At 46.8% G+C, this 25,139-nt stretch overlaps 1 protein-coding gene and 1 long non-coding RNA gene across 3 annotated transcripts in view; one reads left to right on the top strand and one right to left on the bottom strand.

The window, feature by feature from the left end:
- Positions 1-1,545, top strand: part of CARS2 (cysteinyl-tRNA synthetase 2, mitochondrial) — a 69,046-nt gene extending 67,501 nt beyond the window's left edge. The window contains exon 17 of the transcript XR_005376600.1: positions 387-1,545. The gene's annotated coding sequence lies outside the window, so the exon portion shown is untranslated. The remainder of the gene's footprint in view (positions 1-386) is intronic.
- A 7,030-nt stretch (positions 1,546-8,575) lies between these two features.
- LOC111091715 lies at positions 8,576-12,792 on the bottom strand. 2 transcript variants are annotated; one of them, XR_005376100.1, is made up of 6 exons: positions 12,284-12,792; positions 10,176-10,306; positions 9,844-10,072; positions 9,285-9,398; positions 8,866-8,962; positions 8,576-8,634 (listed from the first exon to the last, which is right to left on the bottom strand). It is a non-coding gene; the product is annotated as an uncharacterized LOC111091715 (long non-coding RNA). The 2 variants fall into 2 exon arrangements; XR_005376099.1 differs by lacking the exons at positions 8,576-8,634; positions 8,866-8,962 and having other exon boundaries at positions 9,211-9,398.
- Positions 12,793-25,139: the final 12,347 nt, after the last annotated feature.

Genomic DNA, 25,139 nt, shown 5'->3' with positions numbered 1-25,139 from the left:
TCCTGCCACTCCTGAGGCAGTTTCGGGTCCAGAGCCCACCACCAAGAGAAAATTCCCGAGGCATCTCTGGTGCCCGATGGTGGTTTGGTTAACCAGGGGGATGGGCGGCTGATTGTATCCTGGGAGCTGGGGGAGGTCGGGGAAAGAACTCGGGTGCTCAAGAGGACCCGCGGGATCTTTGAGGCCTTGCCATCGCCCAGTTAAGGTTGTCTTTCCCTCTAGTAAAGCATTAGCATGAAGACAGTTGGGAGTTTCCTTCTGGAAGTTAGGCTGTTGTTAAGAATGCTTGTTTCTTGTAAATCACTGAGACACCAGTAAACAGGAATCTCCTGTCTCGCCAGGACTGTGATCTCTATAAGTTAACCCTTTGTTTTCCCTTCCCTCAGCCTTAGGGCGACCTGGAGAGCCTCAGGACCGTCACATGCACCGCACCCAGGACGGGCAGGGGCCTAGGGTGTCAGCTCGTCCTGGGTCCTCAGCTCGCCTGCTGTTCCTTCACCACCCTGAGCCCTCCAGAGACTTTCTGTATTGGAGTAAAACCCGTGTCGTCTTCCAAGGCCTTCCAGCCCCGCTGTGACCCGTGCACCTCAGTCTCCCATCACTGCTCCTTCTCTCTCAACTCTTAACTTCTTTGCCCTTCGCATAACCAGCCCAACATGTCCCTGCTCCTCCCGACAGTGACGTGGCACACACATGCAGCATGAGCTTTATCAGTGCCCAGCCATTCCTGAACAGATCCACACCCCTCCTCTCCCACTTCCAGCCTTTTTTTTTTTTTTCTCCTTAGGACTTTTCACTATGTGACCTCTTCTCTCATTTATTCATTCGTTGTCATCTATATCACCGTGACTATAGAGATTAGCTCCAATGGAAAATGTCTGTTTTGTTCTGTACCATATGCTCAGAGCATGGAACATGGCACATGGTAGGTGCTCTCTCTCTCTCTCTCTCTCTCTTTCCTGAGGCATAATTTACATAACAATTCACTGATTAAGTGTGCACTTCCATGAGTTTGAACAAAGGTACATAATCATGTAATCACTGATGTGGGAAGCAAAGGCAAAAGAAACATTAAACTTCCTTACTACTTCCAGACCACTGAGAGGTCCTTGAAACAGGCAGAGTGACCTTCGTCTAGGAGCTCAGCTGCCTCATGTGGACACTTTGCTCAGGGCAAGCCCAATCTTTCAGGACCCTGTGAGTCTACCTTAACTTACAGAAATCCCTTTGGAAACTTCCTTTATCTCTACTCCCCCTGAGATAGATGTCAGCGATCACCCTCCAGACACACAGCCCAGTGACACACGTCTGAAGGGTCTCATGACAGGCTTTGCTAGACAGCAGTGAATGGCCTTCTAACAAGAGCTAGTGCCCTTGGGTCCTGGAAACCGTGTTTCCAAAATACAATGCCTTGGAGGCTTGTGCTCTCCCTTACCCCCTCCAACTTTAGAGTATGGAATCAGTCACCCTCATGACCCCCCTGAAGCTCTTTCTGCCCATGGGTCCTGTCCCCAGGCTGTAATAAAACCACCTTTTTGCATCACAGATTTCTCAATTCTTTCTTGACCATTTTTTTTAAGATCTTTTATTATTTATTCACGAGAGATACACAGAGAGAGAGAGAGGGGCAGAGACACAGGCAGAGGGAGAAGCAGGCACCATGCAGGGAGCCTGATGTGGTGGGACTCATCCAGGGTCTCCAGGATCACGCCCTGGGCTGAAGGCAGCGCTAAACCGCTGTGCCACCGGGGCTGCCCCTTTCTCGACCATTTCTCCTGGACCCTAACATTTCCTACATCAATCACCACCACATTTGTGATTTAGAATCTGTCAACCTACTTCAATTAGGCTTTTTATTTTCCTATTATAAATGTTATTTTCTTAATTTGTAATTGTTCATTCCTCATATATGGCAATAGGATTGATTTGCATATATAGACATTATATCCTTTGACCATGCCAAACTCACTCATTTGTTCTAGCAGACACTTTGAGATTACTTGGGATCTTCTGTATAAGCAGTGTCAGTTTGCCCAGGTTTTGGTGACATTAACTTCATTAACTTCCATCACTTGCTAAGGTGGTAGCCAACAGGTTATCTTTCACCCGTATGAACTCCTGCATTTTAATTTTACTCAGCAAAAATTGATAAATTTTTATTTTATTCAGAATTTTAAAATTTGTTAACCACCAAGTTGTTTATTACCGATATGAATTCATGAATTTTTATTTTATTTCATTTATTTTCATCTTACCCTTTTTTATACTTTTTATTTTTAAGATTTTATTTATTCATGAGAGAGAGAGAGAGAGAGAGGCAGAGGGAGAAGCAGGCTCTCTGTAGGGAGCTCCCCATGGGGAGCCCAATGTGGGACTGGATCCCAGGACCGGGGATCAGGACCTGAGCCAAAGGCAGACGCTCAGCCACTGAGCACCCAGGTGCTCCCGTTTTTATACTTTAAATGCAAACCTATTTAAATATTTACATTTCAGTGGCTCATCTAGGGGCCCCAGTCAGAGCCATCTCTGATGCTCAGGTATAATCCTTCCCACAGCATGCAGGATGCGAGTTCCTTCTCCTGAGGGGGGCGGGGGAGGGGAGATCTGTGCAAACTTAAAGAAGTTGTGCAGATCAATTAACAGGACTATTCCCTACTCAGCTGTGGAGCTGTGAAGTGGGCGTTGGCACTGCCCCAGCCTGGAGGTGGGGAGGAAGGGAGAGAGTGTGGGGGTCACTGGACACTGACCTGCTTCATGGCATTATTATGATTGTTCCTCCAAAGCCAACACCACAAGGAGGGAAAGGTAAGCAGTCTGAGATGCGGCACCCACTTCTTTTCCAAACATCACCTCTGAAATAGAACACGTTTGGCCCATCTCTCTGGCAAAGTTGAGGGGTGACCTTCACATTCCAGCTGTCCTTCCTGGGCTCCTGGCCTGCAGGCTGCTGTCCTCATTAGCCAGGCTCAGAAATAGATCCAAGAGAGAACAATTGGAACCCAGATCTTTCACTGGTCCAAAGGTGAAACAGCACATTGGATAATATTACAGAAGACCTGTAAATACATTTTTTAACATTCACCCACAAAATCTGAAAAATCATTAAAGCTGAAATAATCTAATTTTTTTAGTGAGCACGAGGGGACCGTAATTAATAGAACACTGACAAGGGATTTGCATTCCTATTAATTTAATTACCGCAGTGGGAGCAGCTGCTCAGCACACCCAGCGGTAACTGGTAGATCATCCTTCCTTTTGAAAACTATCTCTTGTGATATCTTACCTATTATTTTTAGCTTTGCAACGAAGATGAATATGATTAAGGGATATAGCCAGAAGGAAAAGTAAAAAATTTTTTTCCAGGATCAGCAAATCTTTATTTTCAGACTTAAGAAAAAGACAGTCAGGCTCAGGTAGGTTTGGCTTCTCTGGGGGCTTGTTTGAAACGCAGAAGCATAAAGGTTTCTATCATTTCCATAAAATTAAGTCATCTGTTTTAAATTTTAGATTGCTATGATTCAGTTTTTTTTTTAAATGATAGTCACACAGAGAGAGAGAGAGAGAGAGGCAGAGGGAGAAGCAGGCTCCATGCACCAGGAGCCCGCGTGGGACTCAATCCCTGATCTCCAGGATCTCACCCTGGGCCAAAGGCAGGCGCCAAACCGCTGCGCCACCCACGGATCCCGATTCAGTATCTTTCTTAAAAACACAAGGGGGCGCCTGGGTGGCTCAGTCAATTAAGCATCTGCCTTCAGCTCAGGTCATGATCCCAGGGTCCTCTGATCAAGTCCCATGTCAGGCTCCCTGTTCAGTGGGGAGTCTGCTTCTTCTTCTCCCTCTGCCTGCCATTCCCCCTGCTTGTGCTCTCTCTCTCTGTCAAATAAAATCTTTTAAAAAATTAATCAATTGAGGGATCCCTGGGTGGCGCAGCGGTTTGGCGCCTGCCTTTGGCCCAGGGTGTGATCCTGGAGACCCAGGATCGAATCCCACATCGGGCTCCCGGTGCATGGAGCCTGCTTCTCCCTCTGCCTGTGTCTCTGCCTCTCTCTCTCTCTCTCTCTCTCTCTGTGTGTGTGTGACTATCATAAATAAATAAAAATTAAAAAAAATAATCAATTGAAATGTTGATACTGCTATTGATCTGCTTAGCCGGGGCAGAGAACGCTCTCCTCTGTCCTCTGGCACAGCATCAGTGGGAGGGTTGCCATGGTGACCCCGGGAGAGGCCGTTGTCCAATGTTGTACTTCACCCTGTAATTTCACCACAACCTCTTCTCGTAGGTCAGTTTGATGGGGCTGGTGAACAAAATCTTTATCAAAAACTCAAACGATGAATGCACTTCTCATATTTGTCACAGTTGCAGGTGGCCCTCTATTGGGTATTCTTTTTTTATTATTATTATTGGGTATTCTTACTTTCTCCTACGTATAACTCAAGAGACTATTTCTCCATCCTTTCTCCCTGTATTCCAAACGGAGGCACCCTGCACTGAATCTGAGATCATGAAATCCACCTTACTGATCCCTGTTCAGAAGGTGAGGCTAAGAGGAAGTGCATCTGAGAAGCACTTCTGTATTAGGTATCAGCCACAAATAAGGGAAGTGATTGACTCTTCTCTCTCTTTTTTTTTAAGATTTTATTTATTTATTTATTTATTTATTTATTTATTTATTTACTTACTTACTTACTTATTTACTTATTTATTTATTTGTTTATTTGAGAAAGAGAGCGAAAGGCAGAAAGAGAAACAAATTCCTCACTGAGCATGGAGCCCGATGTGGGGCTCAATCCCAGGACCCTGCGATCCTGACCTGAGCTGAAGGCAGATGCTTAACCAACTGAGCCACCCAGGTGCCTCCAACTGGCTCTTCTTAATAGTGCTAATCTCAGTGAAAGACTTTAGAAGGCCCACATTTTTAATAAAAACATATAATCATAACATAAAGGAAAAAATATTAGCTTGAGTCTGGATATAAAAGTTCTAGTCCGGGATCCCTGGGTGGCGCAGCGGTTTAGCGCCTGCCTTTGGCCCAGGGCGTGATCCTGGAGACCCAGGATCGAATCCCACATCGGGCTCCCGGTGCATGGAGCCTGCTTCTCCCTCTGCCTGTGTCTCTGCCTCTCTCTCTCTCTGTGACTATCATAAATAAATACAAGTTAAAAAAAAATAAAAGTTCTAGTCCTAAGCAATAGTCTTAAGCATTTGGGAGAGCCACCCTAAACTTTTTGGATCACAGAGTTTTTATCACCAAAAGATGAAGTTAGATAACTTTTGATATTTTTGTCAAAAAACATATATTTGATCTAGTAATACACTTGCTTATATTTCCTTTGTTACTTTTTTAAAAAAAGATTTTATGTATTTATTCATGACAGACACAGAGAGAGGGGGTAGGCAGAGGGAGAAGCAGAGGGAGAAGCAGGCTCCCTGCAAGAAGCCCAATGTGGGACTCGATCCTGAGACTCTGGGATCACGACCCTGAGCCAAAGGCAAACACTCAACCACTGAGCCACCCAGGTGTCCCTCCTTTGTTACTTTAAAATAACATTTTAGGGGCACCTGGGTGGCTCAGTGGGTTAAGCATCTGCCTTCGGCTTAGGTCATGATCCCAGAGTCCTGGGTTCAAGCCCCACATCAGGCTTCTTGCTCAGTGGGGAGTCTGTTTCCCCCTCTGCCCCTCCCCCTGCTTGTCTGTCTCTCTCTTTGTCCAATGAATAAATAAAATCTTTAAAAAAATAAAATAACCATTTTAGTGTCCTCTAAGAGGAGCAGTAATGTGGTTGGGGGTTAAAAGTAATCAAAAATTTATATAGAGCAAGTCCCAAATGATATTCAAACCAATATCTCTCTTACTCTTTTTTTTAAAAATACCCTCTTCTTTCTTTAATTGATGTTTTTCTCCACCTGAAGAATGGCTAGATGATATCCCCTGATCAGAAGCCAGGTGACCTCATGCCACGGATATCCTCTGTGCTTAAGATGTGCAGGCTCATCCGCCGTAGGAGCTAAGCCCCTCTGCTCAACCAGCCCCTGTATCTGTTATCCTTGGTGGATAACAGTCTTCCTCTGCCTTCTCCAATCAAATTCGCAAAACACCGATTCACCCGAGAAAAAGCAGACGTGGTTCACTTACTGTTGATACTTTAATTTTTCCCATGAGTGTAGGCCTTCTCAGCAAAGAAATGAAGACTAACCTGCCTAACTCTGCAGCTACCTCATTTCAACAGCTGCATTCAGGGTCCCTTATCGGGAAATGAAATGATTGTCTGCACACGGACGTTCATATCAGCCTTAGTCCTAGTGGCCAAAAGCGAGAAGGAGCTGGATGTGCTTTGGCAAGGGAATGGACACACAAATCCCAACCCATCCACACCACAGAATAGCAATCAGCAGTAAAGAGAGTTACATTGTCGATACGGGCAACAACCTAGATGAGTCTCCAGGAAATTAACCTGGGTGGAAAAAACCAATCCCAAAAGGTTACATGCTATGGATTTCATTTCTGTAACGTGCTTGAAGTGGCTTGATCATAGCCACTGATGGAGGACAGATCAGCCGTCGCCAGGGGTTCAGAAGGGTTGGGAGGATCGGAGGTGGGGTATCTGTCCAAGGGCAAGGAAGGGAGTATCCTATACTTGACTGTCTCAGCATCACTATCTTGGTTGTGATGTCTCACTGCAGTCTCATATGATGTCACCATTGGGGAAAATTGGGTAAAGAGTGTATAGGATTTTTCTGTATTACTCCTCTCAACTACATGTGAATCCACAACCATCTCAAAATAAAAAGTTTAAGAAAAAAATCATTGTGAGGAGGAGAGCAAACAGGAGATGTACAACCCTTGGTACAATGCCGAGTGCAGAGCTGGGGAGCTCTGGTATAACTCAAAGAGCCCGGGGAAAACTGGACCATTGCTCACCCCACTGGGCCATCTAGTGTCAGCCCACACAGCATCGTGAAGACTCGGGTTCTCTCCATCTCTCCACCCTGCCCTTCTCAATGTGTAGGCTCTGTTCGGGCAAGATGTCCTCAGGCTCCCAAGGCTTCTGCAGCTCTGGGGGTCGCATACTGGCTGGCCTACACCCACTGGCATCTCTCTCAGAGCAGAGAACCTGTTCTCAGAAGTCTGTCTCACAGCTTAGAGGCCAGGATTACATCACTTACAAAATCATCAAGCAGAATGGAACCGTCCTCTGTAGGTCACCTCCAGACCTGGGGCGAGAGCCAACCTTCCTGACTCAAGTGCAGGATCCCATCTATGCCAACCAGAGAGGAGGAGATGGTTCTCATGTGGTTTCGCAGCACTGCCTTTCTCCGGCTGTTTTCCCAAGTGGTTTTGATTTTGTTCATCCTTTCTGTTGTTTCTTTTTTTTTTTTTTATCAAGTTTTGTTATTTTGATATTTCCTTGTGCTTTATTTAAATAGACTTTGTTGGGGGCACCTGGGTGGCTCAATGGTTGAGTGTCTGCCTTCGGTTCAGGGTGTGATTCTGGGGTCCCAGGATCAAGTTCCACATTGGGCTCCCTGCAAGGAAACTGCTTCTTCTGCTGCCTATGTCTCTGCCTCTGTGTGTGTGTGTGTGTGTGTGTGTCTCATGGATAAATAAATAAAATCTTTTAAAATAAATAAATAAATAATTTTGAAAATATTTTTTATAAATTTATTTTTTATTGGTGTTCAATTTGCCAACATATAGAATAACATCCAGTGCTCATCCCGTCAAGAGCCCACCTCAGTGCCCATCACCCAGTCACCCCCACCCCCCGCCCACCTCCCCTTCCACCACCCCTAGTTCGTTTCCCAGAGTTAGGAGTCTTTCATGTTCTATTTATCCATGAGACACAGAGAGAGAGAGAGGCAGAGACATAGGCAGAGGGAGAAGCAGGCTCCCTGCAGAGAGCCTGATGTGGGACTCAATCCCAGGTCCCCAGTATCACGCCCTGAGCCAAAGGCAGACGCTCAACCACTGAGCCACCCAGGTGTCCCAATAAATAAAATATTTTAAAACAAATAAATGTATTTTATTGTTCCTCTTTCAGTTTTTAAAATTAAACTTTTTTTCTTTTTAAAATCAGTGGGTTATGTTAATATAAATATCCAGGTTGTATTGTTGTTGTTTTTTAAAGGTGTTATTTATTTATTCATGAGAGACACAGAGAGAGAGAGGCAGAGACACAGGCAGAGGGAGAAGCAGGCTCCATGCACAGAGCCTGATGCGGGACTCAATCCTGGGACCCCAGGATCACGCCCTGAGCCAAAGGCAGGCGCTAAACCACTGAGCCACCCAGGGATCCCTATCCAGGTTGTATTGAAGCAGGCATTTTTATTGATCGATTATTACATTTTTTTTTCTTAGTAAGCACTGCACCCAGTGTGGGGCTTGGACTGACAACCCTAAAATCAAGAGTTGAACACTTTTTTTTTTTAAGATTGTTTTTTTATTTATTCATAGAGACAGAGAGAGGCAGAGACACAGGCAGAGGGAGAAGCAGGCCCCATACAGGAAGCCGGACGTGGGTCTTGATCCCGGGTCTCCAGGATCACACCCCAGGCTGCAGGCGGCACCAAACCTCTGTGCCACTGGGGCTGCCCCAAGAGTTGAACACTTTACTGACTGAGCCCGCCAGGTGCCCCTAAAAATAAACTCTTATATTAGTTCTGTTTAGTATTTCTTCCTTTTAAATCAAGGCTGGGGAAAGTCTGACTCCCCTCAGGGTCTGGCCCCTGGGGCATCACCCCCCAGGGGACCTCACTCCCTGCTCGCTGACCTTCAGTTCTGTGCTGCTAACTGCTGCTTCCACCAACCTTCCTCCTTAATCTGGGAGGAATTCAGTACAAACATACAGTCACAGGGGTTCTCTAACCTCCATTTGTTGTTTATTTTCAAGCCAATTGTCTTCTTTCTGGAAGGGGTGCTATGAAGGTTTCAGATCTTCTATGGTCGTCGATGCCCATCGTGACCTGCGGGCACATACTTTTTTATGAATCTTCATTTCACATATATTTTATTTAGATGTCCTAAACCCCATGAGAAGAGGAGAGCAGGCACGAGCTTCATCTTGGATGAGAAAATTGAGCACTTAACACAGTAAGAGCCTTCCCGTGGTCACAGATTTAGTGAGAGAGAAAAAAGATTTTGTTTTTAAGATTTTATTTACTTATTCATGAGAGGCCACACAGAGAGAGAGAGAGAGAGAGAGAGTCAGAGACTTAGGCAGAGGGAGAAGCAGACTTCCTGCAAAGAGCGGGATGTGGGACTCGATCCAGGATCCTGGGATAATACCCTGAGCCGAAGGCAGATGCTCAACCGCTGAGCTGCCCAGGTGTCCCGAGAATAAAGATTGAAATCCAAACTTGCTTCATTAAAACTCTTCTCCACTGTTTACAGGAATCACCCCTGGGAATAGCATGGAATGGGTTTCAGTTTTACTTTGCCTCCTTATGCAATATTTGATTTAAAAAAATGAGCACGCATTGGTTTTGCAATTTTGTAGAAAACAATGAAAATGGGGCAGAGGTTAGGCAATCCCACTTCCCGGTGTTTGAGGGCTTACTCCCACAGAATCAAAAGAAATATACACAAGGACGCTCATTCTAACAACGTCCCCAAATAACGCAACACTCACACCCCAGTACCACTAAGGCGGGGGGGTGGTGAGGGTGGGGGTGGGCGCTGCCTCTAAGACTTCCTGCAAACGTATTGGCATGCACTCAGGAAATATCTGGAAAGATCTTTCTAGTACACTAAGTAACACCAGTTTCTTTCTGGGTAATGCAATCTAAAGTATTTTTTATTTTTGCTTCGTTATGTTTTAAATAATGGTTGATGTTTGAAACCGTACCTTGTACTTAAACCAGTTCTGGAAACAATGAAGCCTTATAAAGAGAAGGCTAGTGAGGCATCAGCCTGGAAGGAGCCACGTGGGCCCAGACTCTTCTGGCCCACACCCTCCTCACGCAGGGTCCAGGAGCCCATTGACCCAGGCCTGCGCCCCAGGCTGGAGCCACCAGGCCTGAGGCCATGGCTGTGTGTCCTCAGGCTGCCCTGGTGAAGGGCCACAGGGTGGTGACCTGAAACGACAGAGAAGTTTGTCTGCCCAGGGCTCTGGAGGCTGGAGGTGTGAGATCAAGGGGTCTGTAGGGCTCAGCTCCTCAGAGACCCAAGGAGACTCACTTCTTGCCTGTCTGGGCTCTGCTGCGGCTGGCACTCCTTGGCACTCCCTGGCTGGTGACTGACACTCCCCGTCTTCCTCGTTCTCTGTGGGGCATCCAGGGGGCTGGCGGGATGGTGGTGGAAGAACTCAGCTGAGGCAGCACGATGGAGATAAAAGTTTATTGAGGACACTGCAGTGAGCAGTGGGCAGGGCAGCAGGGCAGGCAGCATGGACAGGGCAGTAGGGCACTAGGGCAGCAGGGCAGAGGCCATCCACCCGGAGGGGTGGTGGGGGCTGTAGCTATTGGGGAAGGGAGGAGGTACAGGTACCTGTGTCGGGGTGTATAGAGCCCTTGGTCAGCTGGGGCTTATGGATACTACAAGGTGGGTCCCTAAGGAGCCTGTTTGCACACAGTCCTTCAGCCCGGGGTTGCTGTGGATTCCTCTCATCTCAAATAATCACATCCGCAAAGACCTAAGGGTCCCATTCTGAGGTCCTAGGGGCTAGGACTTCAATATATCTTTTTTGGGGGAACAATTGAACCCATAATAGGCAGCTTAGCTTCACATCCTGAGCCTCGTGTCAGGAGGGGCAGGGATGAGAAGCTGACCCCACAGTCCCTCTCCTTCTTCCTCCCACTGGCCCCACTTCCACACACTGCAGGCCTCAGCTTCTCCTCTGGGCAGGTCTAGGACAGCAGCCGCAGTCCTCATGAACTCAAGCCCAGAGCTGACCCAGAGCACACAGCCTCCAAATGCCTATCAGGGGGAAAGCCTTGTGTTGGAACCCTCACTGCAGAGTCCCCTTAAAGAATCTCAGGGGAGAGGCTCCTGGGGGGCTCTGTCACCTAAGCGTCCAACTCTTGATTTTGGCTCAGGTCATGATCTCAGGGTCATGAGATCGAGCCCCATGTTGGGCTCTGTGCTGGGCGTCTATGCAGTCTGCTTGAGATTCTCTCTCTCCCTCTCCCTCTGCCCCTTGCCCCCACCTCTCTCTCTCAAATAAATAAATCTTAGAGAAAAAAAAGAATCTTTGTGGAATCCACACTTAAAACCCTCAAAGGATCTGTGCTGAAGTTAGCCCAAGAAAGGTCCTCAGGACTCTGGATGAGGATTCACCCTCTCCATAAACCCGTTACTACCCTCACCAGGAGGGAGACAGGCTGGGCATCACAGTAATGGAGGAGTCTTGGTAGCTGTCAACCATTGCTGCACAGTAGAACCATCTGGGGGTGGGGGGGTGTGATTTTCTAAGATACCACCACCTGTGCAAAGATTTGAATAGCTGCTCAACAGCATGAGCCTTTAGGGAAATGCAAATCTAATCCAGAGTGGGATACCACTACCTACCCATGAAGAGAACTAAAATCACGAAGACCGCCATACTCAGGATTGGCAAGGATGTGAAGAAACTAGAACTCTTGTATCCTGCTCATGGGAACATATTGTGAAACACACACTTTGGAAAGCAGCTTGATATTTTTCTTTAAAGATTTTATTTATTTATTCATGAGAGACACACAGAGAGAGGCAGAGACATAAGCAGAGGGAGAAGCAGGCTTCCCACAGGGAGCCCAATGCGGGACTCGATTCTGGATCCCAGGATCATGCCCTGAGCCCAAGGTAGGCGCTCAACTGCTGAGCCACCCAGGTGTCCCAGCTTGACAGTTTCTTACTAAGTTAAACATACCTGCCAGGTGACCCAGATATTTGATTTCTGGGTATTTGCCCAACAGAAATCAAAGCACATGTCTACACTGAGACTTGTGCTTGAATGGTCATGATGGCTTGACTCGTTAACAGCCAAAGAGTGGTGATAACCCAAATTTCCAACACATGAGTGGATAAATAAACTGGTATATCCATGCAGTGGACTGCTACACAGCAATAAGAAAAAGCAATTTATTTATACATACAATAACACAAACAACTTCTGCTGAGTGAGTGGGAGAAGGCAGACAAAATGCATACACAATGCATCATTCTATGTGTATAAAATTTTGGAAACCATACACAGATCTACAGTGATAGAAGATCAGGGATTCCCTGAGGATACAGTGAGTAGGACTAGCAGAAGGGACAGATGACAAAGGGGCACAAGGAGGCTTCTGGGGTGATAGGTTCCTTACCTTGAGTGTTGTGATGGTCCCACAAGTGAACACATTTGTCAAACTTCTCCAGCTCAGCACTTTAAAAATGAACAGTTTGCTGTCTGCCAATTATACCTTAGTAGAGTTGATAACAACGACAACAAAAGACCTGCTGTCCAAGCCCCAGTCTCCAGAGATTCTGACTTTGTTTTCAGGGGCCAACAGGGTTGGTGCTTTTAAGAAACTACTCCTAAAGTGCAGCTGAGTGCGATCACTGGCCCTTGTCATTTCTGGGGGGGATGCTGGCATGTGAGATAACAGGCTAAGCCTAAGCTCTTTTAACTTCAGTGGCTGAGAGAAAATATGTTTAAACCAACCCAATGAACATCATGTAGGGAAATAGTTAAATTCACCAAGTTGATGGTTGGATCACATGAAATCATCATTTTTAGGTCACCAAAGCTCAGGTGCCTGCAGTTTTATATGGCAACGTTTATTTTCTGTAGTTTCACCTTCATCAAACAGTAGTTGTTCCAAACTATCATAGGAGAGCTGGACCAAGTGCCACTATGATGTCACTAATGACATCACCTCAGAATCTTAGAGCCACAATCTGGCCATTTGAGCATCCTTTCTGAACCACACTTCCTTCTGTATCCCCAGAAAGCCAGTAAATCTTGTATGGTGCAAGGAGATACGATTTCAATTTTCAATTAAATTTCAATTTTAAAGATTTTATTTATTTATTCATGAGAGAGAGAGAGAGAGGCAGAGACACAGGCAGAGGGAGAATCAGGCTCCCTGAGGAGAGTCTAATGTGGGACTCGATCCCAGGACCCCGGGATCACGCCCTGAGCCAAAGGCAGATGCTCAACCATTGAGCCACCCAGGCATCCCTAAAATTTAAAGTTTAAAAGTAAACAGGATAAATTTTAAGCTTTCCTTTTGTCCTTTCCATAAACTTCCACCCCATTTGCCCAGATTCAAATGAAATTTTCTCTTTTCAGAAGTAACATATATTTCTATTTTTAAATGATTTTACTTATTTATTCATGAGAGAGACAGAGACATAGGCAGAGGGAGAAGCAGGCTCCATGCTGGGAGCCTGACGTGGGACTCCATCTGGGGACTCCAGGATCACGCCCTGAGCCAAAGGCAGACGCTTAACTGCTGAGCCACCCAGGCGTCCTGTAACATATATTTCTTTTCTCTTTTCAGAAGTAACATATATTTATCGTAGAAGATGTGGAAATGGAAGGAAGAAAGCAATGAAGCCACGGCAAGCTGATCACGCCCCACTGTGTTCTTTGCCCATATCTGAAAACCTAGGATTAGCTCAGCATTGGTACTTCCTGAAAATTAACTTTGGGTTATAAACAGGTCTTTATGGCTTTGATAAATGATTTGAGACCCACGTTAATACTTATTCAGATGGCTTGAAGTTTAGATTAGCTCCTTAATCATCAAATGGCTCTTTTGGAGCGCCTGGGTGGCTCAGTTGGTTAAGCATCTGCCTTCGGCTCAGGTCGCCAACCTGAGGTCCAAGGATTGAGTCCTGCGTGGGGCTTCCTGCTCAGAGGGGAGTCTGCTTCTCCCTCTCCCTCTGCCTCTCTGCCCACTCACGCTCTCTTGCTCATGCACTCTCTCCCCCAAATAAACAAATAAATAAATATCTTTAAAAAAAAAACTAGATCTTTTGTGGAAGTGTTTGTCAAGTGATGCAGTAAAAACCACTGGCTCTAAAGAATAAAAAGTGATTTGAACATAGATCTGAGCATCCTCCCTGGCTCAAATGACAGGGGGAGGAGAGGAGGTAAGTAGGGCTGTCTGGGGGTGGACAGGAAATCTGATGAGCTAATATCTGAAAATATTTCAGAACCACACTGAACAGATGAGTGAACATAAATGATGAAAATCTCAAACCGGAGTTCTAGTGCCACGGTCCCTTTCTTTAAAGAGGAGCCAATCCTGGGGCCTCCTCCTGGCTCTGGTGGGTTACTGCAGAGAGGACACTGCTGTCTTCAGATTCCTGTCTGTCCATATTGCAGACAAAAGCTAGAGGGAACATTTGGGAAATGAAAACACATTTATTCCCATGGGTAGTCTAAGAAATAGTAAATAATCCTAGTGCGTCCAGGCAGCTATAAGAGAATCCCATGCACTGGTGGCTTCCAGGCCACAGAGGGCATTTCCCATTGTTCTGCAGGTCGGGTGTCACAGGTCAGGGTGCTGGGAGATCCAGGTCCAGGGCGGCTGCCTTCAGTGTCCTCCTATGGAGGAAGGGGCAGGGGATCTCCTGGGGTCTCCTTCCTAAGGGCACTAATCCCCTTTGTGAGGGCTCTATTGCAGGACCCAGTCTCCTCTGAATGTCCCACCTTCTAATGCCATCAGCTTGGGGATTTAGGGTCTCACCGCAGGCATTTTGAAGGACACAGACATCCAGGCCACAGCAAGTACGTATCTTTCATCTTAAAGATGAAACCAAAATTGCACAGTGAAGTGCAGGAATCTTGCCCGTTTCCTGCTGGGAAAGCTGGGCTGTGGCCTTCCTGGAGGGCACAGGGATTGTGTTTGGCAGGACTCAGGGAGCCCAAGCAATGCGCTCTGGCCTCCATCCAGGCCCCCAAGAAGGATCCTTCTGGTGAAATTCTAAGCAAGAGCGCTATTGGTCCCAGAGGGACCCACTTGGCCCCACAGAGCTGGTGTGAAGATTATTCGAAACTGAAAACACTTGACACACAGTGGATGCAGAAAGAAGCGTTTTTAGAGCTTCCTTCATCTAATGAAAGCAGCGCTTCAGCCCTAGATGGGAGGGAGACTGGCACCTGGCACCAGGATGAGAAATCACATAAACAAACATCAGCACAGTGGCTACACCTCCCATTTCCCCTAAAAGTTCATGTGTCTCCCCATAGCAGCCTATTCTGCCTCCCACTATTAGATTGGTATATGAACCCCGGTATCTCTCTGTTCAGGGGCCGCTTCATCTGAGCATCCTCACATGGGTGTGAATACATTTGCTCTCTTTTCTCCTGTTCATCTGCCTGTTGTTAGATTTCCAGGCCCACAGCACTGAGGCTGCATTGGTAGAGGGAAAGCGTTCTCTCCGCCATGACACAAATTTCAGCGGGGACAGGAGGGCATTCTGGGGTTGACAACACACTGTACCCTAAAGACAGCTGTCTGCTGCCCCACCTCTGCCCACGTGTGGGATGTTCTGGTCATCTCTTCCCCGTGAGGTCCAACCTTCCTAGTGAGGCAATTCGGGAAATTTACCAGAACCAGAAATCCTCAGATCAGACCAAATGGTTGCTTAAGGATACAGGTTACAGCACTAACATCCTGAGATAAGCATCACGATCTTTTTTTAGCAGCATTACCTTCGTTGTTGCAAATTTATTTTTTGAGATCTTCAGAAATTCCGGAGCCTTTAAGAAGTCCTGTTTTTACAAGTCTAGTCATGGCAGGATTCAGGTTTCCTTCCAGAGGGGCCAAACTTCCATTCCAAGGAAATCTAGCTCATATTGCACATACAGGGTTTCAGGGCACAGATAAAGACTTACAGTATACTTAAAGAATATGTGGTGAGTTTATTCCAAAAGCAAACCCACGTGATGAGGTTCAAGTCCTGGGACGGGGGCAAAGAGAAGCATGCCCCGTGAAACCACAGACTTTGAAGAAGGAAGTGGGAAACAGGGTCAAAGCCCACAAATGGGTTGAAAGGCTGAAGTGACTGTTAGGTTGATCCCGGGTGACGTGGGTGAGAGCAGTTGCAGGGTGCGTGGGGGGCAGGCTCCCTGGAGGAAGTGGCACAGCTGGTGCCCGTGAGTGTTATGGAGAATGAAGGAGTGGCAGCTGCCTACGGGAGGAAGCCGCCTGCTCATACACCTGCTCATCATCGCTGCAAATTCCAAAGAATCAGTGAGGAATAAGAGAAGAACTGTATGAGATGAGAAGTGGAATCTTTGAAAGTGGGCATATCCATAAAAGACCTGGAAAAGGAATTTTTTTAAGGCCCATTAAAAATCCCACCCACTGCCTCAGAAGCCCTCACATTCTCTGTCCAGGCTGAAGAGGTTGTAGAAGACTTGTTCACACAATGATTAAAAAACATTCAAAATCCATGCAATCAGTTACTGAAAAATTGAAAGCAATTAGAGTTCCTTGTTCTATCTGCACAGGGAAGTTCACTGTTTCGCAAGAGGAAGTTGAGCTATTAAAGAAAAACCCAAACCCAAAGCATTAGACTAAGGGGAAGATGAAGGAAGAACTGCTTACATTTCAGGGGAGGTGAAAGGACAGAAAACCCCCAAATCCAGACCTTTACAAAGCCTTCTTAGCGGATTGAGTAGTTAAAGTCACAGATCGAGGGCACATGGGTGGCTCAGGGGTTGAGCATCTGTCTTTGGCTCAGGGCATGATCCCTGCAGGGAGCCTGTTTCTCCCTCTGCCTAGGTCTCTGCCCCTCCCTCTGTGTCTCTCATGACTAAATAAATAAAATCTTAAAAAAAAAAAAAGTCACAGATCGATCACCAAAATCTGAAGGCAAAGTGTGCAGGGAGGACCCCTCTCCTAAGCTGGTGGTGTGTGTGAGACTTCACCGTGGAGACCCTGGGGCCTGGGGCGGGGGGGTGGGGGTGGCCAGGCCTGGCCCGCTGGAGGAGCTTTGCTGGGGACCTTGTGCAAAACAGGCAGCAACACAATGGGCCTCCAACAGCCTCCGAGCTCTGGGTATCTCTGTCCCCATAACTAAACACAGTAGCTAGAAAGGTGCAGTCGAGGCCAAGGGCAGGCCTGGCTGAGTGGGTTTGCGGAGCACACCCTGCTCTGCTTCTGAGCAAAGGAAGGGGATTCCCACGGTGTCCATGAGGCTCTGGGCCTGCTGGGGAGAGGCCAAGGAGGCTGGAGAGGTCAGCCCCGGGGCTGCTGAGAGCAGCGACCCCAGCCTGAGCTGCTCAGACCCACGTGGAGGGCCGGACCCCACCCAGAGATGCTGACTGCATATTCGTGGGGAGTGGGGCCAGGGAATTTAGGGTTTTGGCTAGCCTGGCCCAAGGAAGATGATCCCTGACAGGGTTCTCAGAACTGAGCAGGGCTGCAGGGAACGGCCAGATGCTGAGGACCCCAAGTCTTAGCAGAAAGCAGGAGAGGCATCTTTGCTTAGGGGGACCCTGGAAAGATCAGGAGTCCAGAGAGGAAAGGGGTGTCCCTGCCAGGGTCAGAGATAGAGGGGAGGTGGCAGACTAGGGTGGCAGGGGGCCGTGGGAAGCAGAGCGGGGACCTGACTGCCCCAGGGCCCCACAGTAGCACTGCCCCCTCACCCTCCTCTCTTGTCCCTCAAAGCCCTTCAGAGTCCTCCCCACAGACACATGTCCTCTGCGACCGACTTGAGGTCGGTCAGAGGGCCAGGTACAGGCCAAGCTGACCCGTCACACAGAGGAAAGGAAGGTGTCTCATCCCTGCATCTTGACTCCTACCCAATGCTGCCAGCAAGGGATGGGGCAGCCCCCAGCCACGCCCGATGGCTGCCTTAATCTCCGACCTCCAGGACTTCCAAGAAATAAATGTCTGTTGCTTAAGCCAACCAGCAGCCCGAGCAGATGAACACAGCAGGGACCATATGTCAACATCCTTGACCCGAGGAAATCATGGTCTGTTTGGGGGAAAGAAACAAAGACCGGTGTGTCCATCACAAGACAGAGAAGGGTGTCTGAGAGATGCTGGAAGCAGCGTTAGAAAAGAACAGATGGCCACACATGGGGGGCCCACCTGTGGAATCACCCGCTTTGAATGGAGCTGAGCTTGGGATAGAAAGAATGGATGCTTTGGAAGACACCACCATGGAGGATGCTGTAGGGCTGATCCCAGACCAGCTATGTGATGCGTGGGCAGTTCTCGTCCTAAGGTTGCCTGGCATGTGTGTAACTAAGGGCTGGTGCAAGGCAGCCTGGGAGGAAGATGTCCTGATGGAGCAGAAGGCAGGAGCTGTGCCCCCGACCTGTACTGTGTGACACCCCATACTTTTTATTTTGGAAGATTCTCTTTTTACTAGACATCTACCATTTTTGGAGTTCGTATTGACTTTGTTTCCATTCCTACAAAATTCCTTAAATTTGGTTTGAGGTTTTGGGATAGTTTTTATGATAAATAGAAAATGAGCTGAGGGAAGGCATTGATGTCAAATCAAATGAAGGTATATTTTGAAATCTAAGAAGAAATGGATGTGGTTGATTGTCCATCTACAATAGTAGCCTGTAAGGCAGTAGTGACATCATTGCAGCTTTGGATATTTTGTTTCACTGTTTTTAAGCAGGGAAAGGAGTTTTCAGATGTTCTCACTTAGGTTTCCTTCCCACCCCTTAATCTGTGTTTAGATTTAGGCCGGACAGTCTTTCTGTGAATGTGGTTTGCCCAGCAGCTGTGTAAAAGGTCCCGAGGTGTTGATGCCCTAGTCCTGGAATGACGCAGAGCCAGCCTTCTGGCAGGTGCACCCATGGCAGCGTACCTGGGAATCCAGCCCTGGGTCATCAGCTGATCAGAGTAGGAAGATGATGCAAGGAATTCTAAGAGGAAGAAGAGAAGAAACTGGGGGTGGGGTGGGGTTCTGAAATCGAAAAGTAAAACCGACTGGATAAACACCCACAATTTCCTACCCTCGTTGCGGTGTGGTTGCTGTCTCCAAGGGTCTGATTCATCCTACTGAGCGCTGGTGGTGCTGGCTGAGGGGATGCTGGTTGAATTCAGGGGTCCCCCAACAGGAGGAAATAAGAGAACTGGTGCCTACTGTGTGCCCCTGTTTAGAGGATCGCTTGCCCACAGCTCTGACGGGGCAGAATCATCTACATTAGGTAGATGAGGGCACAGAGGGTACCACCATTAGGAACACTTGCCCACAGTCACTCATTTAAAACCCTGGTGAATCTGGGCTCTAAATCCAGTTCTCTGCAGATCTTTCCATACACTCAGCACTCAATTGAAGGGATCACAGTGGGTATTGAAATGGCTGGAAACTATGCAGGAAAAGTAGGTAGATTTGGTTATATACAAATAAAAAATACTTGCACATTAAAAAAAAAATCACTGAGGTGCCTCCATAGCTCAGTCTGTTGAATGTCTGACTCTTCATTTTGGCTCAGGTCCTGATCTCAGAATTGTGCGTTCAAGTCCCATGTGGGGCTCCACACTGAGCAGGGAGTCTGCTTGGGATTCTCTCTCCCTCTCCCTTTGCCCCCTCCCCACTATGCAGGAGTGGACACAATCTCTTTCTTTCTTTCTTTCTTTCTTCTTTCTTTCTTTCTTTCTTTCTTTCTTTCTTTCTTTCTTTCTTTCTTTCTTTCTTTCTTTCTTCTTTCCTTCCTTTTTTTTTTTAAGATTTTATTTATTTATTCATGAGAGACACAGAGAAAGAGGCAGAGATATAGGCAGAGGGAGAAGCAGGCTCCCACTGTGTGGAGCCTGATGCGGGACTTGATACCAGAACCCCAGGATCATGACCTGAGCCAAAGGCAGATGCTCAACCACTAAGCCACCCAGGTGCCCCCCATAATCTGTTTCTTAAAAATGTAGGGGTATCTGGGTGGCTCAGTTGGTGAAGCATCTGCCTTTGGCTAAGGTCATAATCTCAGGATCCTGGGATTGAGTCCTGCATGGGGCTCCCTGCTTAGTGGGGAGACTACTCCTCCCTCTGCCACACCCCACCACTCGTATTCTCTCTCTCTCTCAAATAAATAAATAAAATCTTTTAAATTTTTTCTTTATTTTTTTAAAGATTTATTTTTATTTATTTATGATAGACATGGAGAGAGAGAGAGAGGCAGAGACAGAGGCAGAGGGAGAAGCAGGCTCCATGCACCGGGAGCCCGATACGGGACTCGATCCCTGGGCTCCAGGATTGCGCCCTGGGCCAAAGGCAGGCGCGAAACCGCTGAGCCACCCAGGGATCCGCTAAATTTTTTCTTTAAATCACCATAAGCAAGGTTGAGTAAACAAATATATACAAGCTTTTGTATGTTATATATCATAGAAATTCATTTACATGTTTTTAATTTACATGTTATATGTTTGAAATTTATTTACATATGGCACAGATATGACTCCCAATTTTTTATTTTAAAGAATGTCAAATCTATAGTAGCACCATAATTCAAAAGTGTTCCAAAAAAATGTTTTTTTGGAACAGGTTTTAACGGGCAATTCACAAAAAATGCATTAATGACCAGTAGACTTTTTAAATAAAGACTTTGACCTTCCTGATGATCAAATAAACACAGATGGAAAGGAGACCTATTTACACCTACCACATCGGTAAAGAGGGAGCTTTATCACCTGGTGTTGGGAGGGTGTTGGACAGGCAGGGCAAGTATTCAGCATGTGCATTGCACTCTTCTCTTTGGAGTCCCTTGCCGAAGTCACTACTCTCAATGCATCTGTCCACCAAGCCCCAATGAGATTATCATTTAGATTTGGCACATAACTGAAAGCTTATTTGCCACCCAGGAGAAGAGAATACTGAAATTCAGTATTAATGGAAGTATATAACGACATAGTATTTGTGGCTTTGAGGCATTTTGAACAGTATCAGTTGAGTTTGTTCTTGTGAGCAGCAGAAATTGCTGGTTGTCCCCCGTCCCCCATTACCCCTTCTCCCCTTCCTAATTAGAGAATTTTTATCCAGGTGCACAAGGACTCTGAGTAAAGTCTACATTTCCCAGCCATCCTTGCAGTTAGGTATGGCCATGTGAATAACTTCTGGTCAATGGGATATAAGCAAAAGTGTCATGTGTCAGCCATTTGACACTCTGGCCCTCCCTCACTCCTGCTGCTTGGAACCTGGGTGTGCTGGCTGGAGCTCCAACCAGAACCAGGAGGGTGGGAGTCACCTCTTGGCTGGCAGAGCTGTGTGCTGGAAGGAGTTCCCAAGGACTTTGAGGCCAGCCTCATACAGTCTAACTTTTTTTGTGAGAGAAATAAATGTCTCTTTGAAACTCCAGTTATGTGACGCTTTCTATCCTTGTCAGTGAGAACCTGATTCTAACTGGCATAATGTAGATATACTTGACCTGGCAATCCCACCAGTAAGAGATGAGATGAAAGAAATGCTTGCACACATGGGCAAAAACGTCTTCCACCTTAGGATGTGACAGCTCAACCCATCATGCCCACACTAAGGAGGGGTAGCATCTTCAGTGGCCGTGGTTCATTAAGAGAACACCTTATAGATGTGAGTCCTGTGGTGTGAAAAGCAGAGAAGGAAATCGGTATTTTATGGATGTAAATGTTGGAGTCCTTGCCCAGCTGGCGTGGTGCAGAGAAAGGGACCTCAGGGTTAGACACATCCTTTGCTGCAAGCCAGCCGTGTGACCCTGAGAAACGTGCTTGCTCACACTCGGCTCTGGTTGCCCTCGTAAGGATGCGATGAGCATGAGAGGTTACATACAGAATGAACCTAATACTATTTAGTAGGTGACTAATAGTCATTGCAATTTTTATGTGGGACAAATAGGGGATTTCCACAATATTTATAAATACCTTGTAAAGTATGTGTGAGAATAAAGTAGGAGTGATGCTCACTTCTACAAAATTTAAAAATAAATTTTAAAGTTCATCTGTATTATTCTATGGCAGTGGTTCTCAACCAAAGGTGACCCTGCCCCTAGGGGATAGAGGGCAAGATGTGAACACATTATTGGTTGTCACAATGGAAGGCGTGTTACTCCTACCCAGTAGTTAGAGTTCAGAGTGCTGCTGAACATCACAGGACGTCACCACCACCACCACAGAGAGCTATCTGAGTACAGTGCCCGTCGCTGTGCTGAGTTGGGCAGCCCTGCTCTAGAGAGGACTGCTGTCACTCTAGGGCTAATAAGGATGCATGTGGCATCCCATCTTTCCAGATGCTTGTCTTCGGCTCTTCTCTCTATCCTTCCCTCCCTTTCCTCTTTTCCCTCATCCCCCCTCCTGCCCTCCAATTTTTAAAAAAGATTTTATTTATTTATTCATGAGAGACACAGAGGAAGAGAGGCAGAAACATAGGCAGAGGGAGAAGGAGGCTCCATGCAGGAAGCCCAATGTGGGACTCTATCCCAGGACACCAGGATCACACCCTGAGTCAAAGGCAGACACCTAACCACTGAGCTACCCAGGCATCCCCTGCCCCTCAATTTTATTACCCATCCAATCCACAGCAAGTCCTGTAGGTTCTACCTCAGACTGTACAACTTTGAACATTCCTCTGTTATCACCCTAATCGCAACCAGTCTTGTCTCTCCCTGAGGTCTCTGCATCTGACATGGCCACCTCAACACAGCAGGCAGGTGACCCTGTGTAGGACAGATCCTGTCTCTCCTCTGCTCAGAATCCTCTGGTATCCTTTTATCTCATTCAGAGTATAAGCCACAGCCCTTAAGATGACTTCTAGGCTCTGCCGCACCTAAACTCCCCCTCACAGACCTAATGTCTAACTCACCTTCTCTCTGCCACTCTAGCGGCTCTGACCTCCTACGGTCCACCAGGTGGGCTTCTGCATCAGGGCCTTTGCTCTCACTCCCCTCTATGTGAACCCTTCTTCCTACAGATAAATGCACGTTCAACCCCTTACCTCTTAAGGCTTACGAAAACTTAATCTTGAAGATATCCTGTATAAGATGGAACCCCCTACATCCACCATCAGGCCTCATTCTCTATGTTCCATCCTTGTTTTATTTTTCTCCATCTAATATTTAATCATTGTCCAATGATTACACTATATAATTTGCTTATTTATTTTGTTGGCTATCTTTCTCATTGCTCTACTCCTAGGTCGGGGCTTCGTGCTTACTACTGCAATTCCTACCCACTGAATGGATGTATGATAGAGGCAGGGCCAGGTTTAGTCATTTTGCTTTCCATTGCTTTTTAAAAAGGAGGAAAGCACTTTAAGAGATAAAACTGTTCCTCAACGATGTGATGGGGGAAACAAAAGTGGAAGGAAATGTAGATAAAATTAAATGTCCATATAACCTGCAGTCCATTGACAAGTACTTGAGGCAGGGAGAGTATAAGACTCCTCCAGGGAGCTCCCAACTGTCTTCATGTGAATGCCTTGCAAGAGGGGAAAACCGTCTTAGCTTGACAACAGCAGGGCCTCCTATATCCTGTGAGTCTTCTTTAGCGTAAGAAAGTCCTTTTGGAACTTCCCTTATCTTTACTTCTCCCAACCCCAAAGTATATAAAAGTCCCCCCTCACAATCCCAGAGCAGCAGCAGGTCTTCTTGCCCATGAGACCTGTCCCTGTGCTTTGGTAAAACCACCATCTTGCACCAAAGACACATCAAGAATTCTTTCTTGGCTGTTGGCCCCAGACCTCACCACCAGCAGCACCCCTCCAAGAACTACATCAAAGGTACCTAGAAACACTCCCAAGTTTCTCTGCAAAATCCAATGAAAGCAACCACATTTTCTTATTTCTTGGATTTTTACTGTAGACAGGCCCAGAGTTGCTTAGTTGACATCTCTTTTTAAAGGAAACTACATATTTTTCTTGGCCTTGGGAATGTTTCATCTAGCAATCGGAAAAAGGATCAGCCTGTTAGGCTTGTGGTTTAAATCCAGGCAGAGTAAACATCATCCTTGGCAGGTGAGTAGCCCCTTACACAGACACACCCAACATCTGCCTTCCTTCCTCCGTATGGCCTCCCAAATAGGAATAGGCAGTCTTAAGGCATTTTTTAGGAGTAGTTGAAATTTGATATGGAGACTTTTTCTTGGTTGAATTTTGTCTTTTGAAGTGCTGGACAATTTAAATTCTTTCACAAACTCACTGAGTGAATGCTATGTGCCAGGCACTGGGTGAGGTGCTGGGACAGTCCCTCCCCTGCAAACCTGCTCTGAGAGCCACAGTTTTTCCAGGGGAAACAACATTCGGTTAACAAAATGTCTTCAAATACACATTAATTGAGCACAGACCATGTCCCAGTTGGAGGGGGACACCAGACAACAAAACCCGAGGACCCTCATGGGCTTATAGCCCCATGTTTAGTGAATGATGAAGAGCTTCTTTAGAGCTGACTTTGAAGGCCTGTGGAGCTGGGTGGGAAACAAAACTCCTTTAAAACATGCTCCCTGTCCCTAGGGAATTTTAAAATTACTATTGGAGTTACGAATGAAATGATAGTGAATATAACGAGCTGGTTAGGAAGCGCCGGGGGTTTAACTGCATGGAAGGACTGGGAGGGTTGGGGACATCCAGAGAAAGGAGTGTGACAGGACTCACTGGAGGGGGGCCCAGAAGGGGCCCTGCCCACACTGATGGGGACTGGCGGGCTGCCCAGGTGAGGCAAACCCAGAGGGTGTGGATAGCGGGTCACCATGTGTTTGTAGGACACAGCTCTGGTCTCACCAGGATGGTGAACTCAACTAACTCAAAGCTTGCTTTCTTTCTTTCTTTCTTTCTTTCTTTCTTTCTTTCTTTCTCTCTCTCTCTTTCTTTCTTTCTTTCTTTTTTTCTTTCTTCTTTCTTCACGAAAGCTGGGGAGGGACAGAGTGAGAGGGAGAGAGGAAGTCTTAAGTAGGTTCCATGCCCAGTGCAGAGCCAGACCTGGGGCTTGATCCCACGACCCTGAGATCATGACCTGAGCCAAAATCAAGAGTTGGACATCTACCCAACCGAGCCACCCAGGCACCCCTGACTCAAAGCTTTTTTTTTTTTTTTTTTTTTTTTTAGCAACTATTGTGTGAAAGATATGCTTCACCAGTCCCACTGGTGAGCAGCACACAAAAAAATCCCTTCCTTATACTGTGGAAATCTTGGGGTCTGGAGCTGAGGGTTAAGAAGGAATCTTTGAGATGCCTTGGGTGCAAAAAGGTGACAGGACCTGTGGACAGAATGAGCTGCGGTGGAGTCGTGAGGATCAGCTGA

This window comes from Canis lupus, chromosome 22 (genome assembly GCF_011100685.1).
Source record: "Canis lupus familiaris isolate Mischka breed German Shepherd chromosome 22, alternate assembly UU_Cfam_GSD_1.0, whole genome shotgun sequence".
NCBI classification, from domain to species: domain Eukaryota; kingdom Metazoa; phylum Chordata; class Mammalia; order Carnivora; family Canidae; genus Canis; species Canis lupus.
This window is presented reverse-complemented; position numbering and strand designations above follow the sequence as displayed.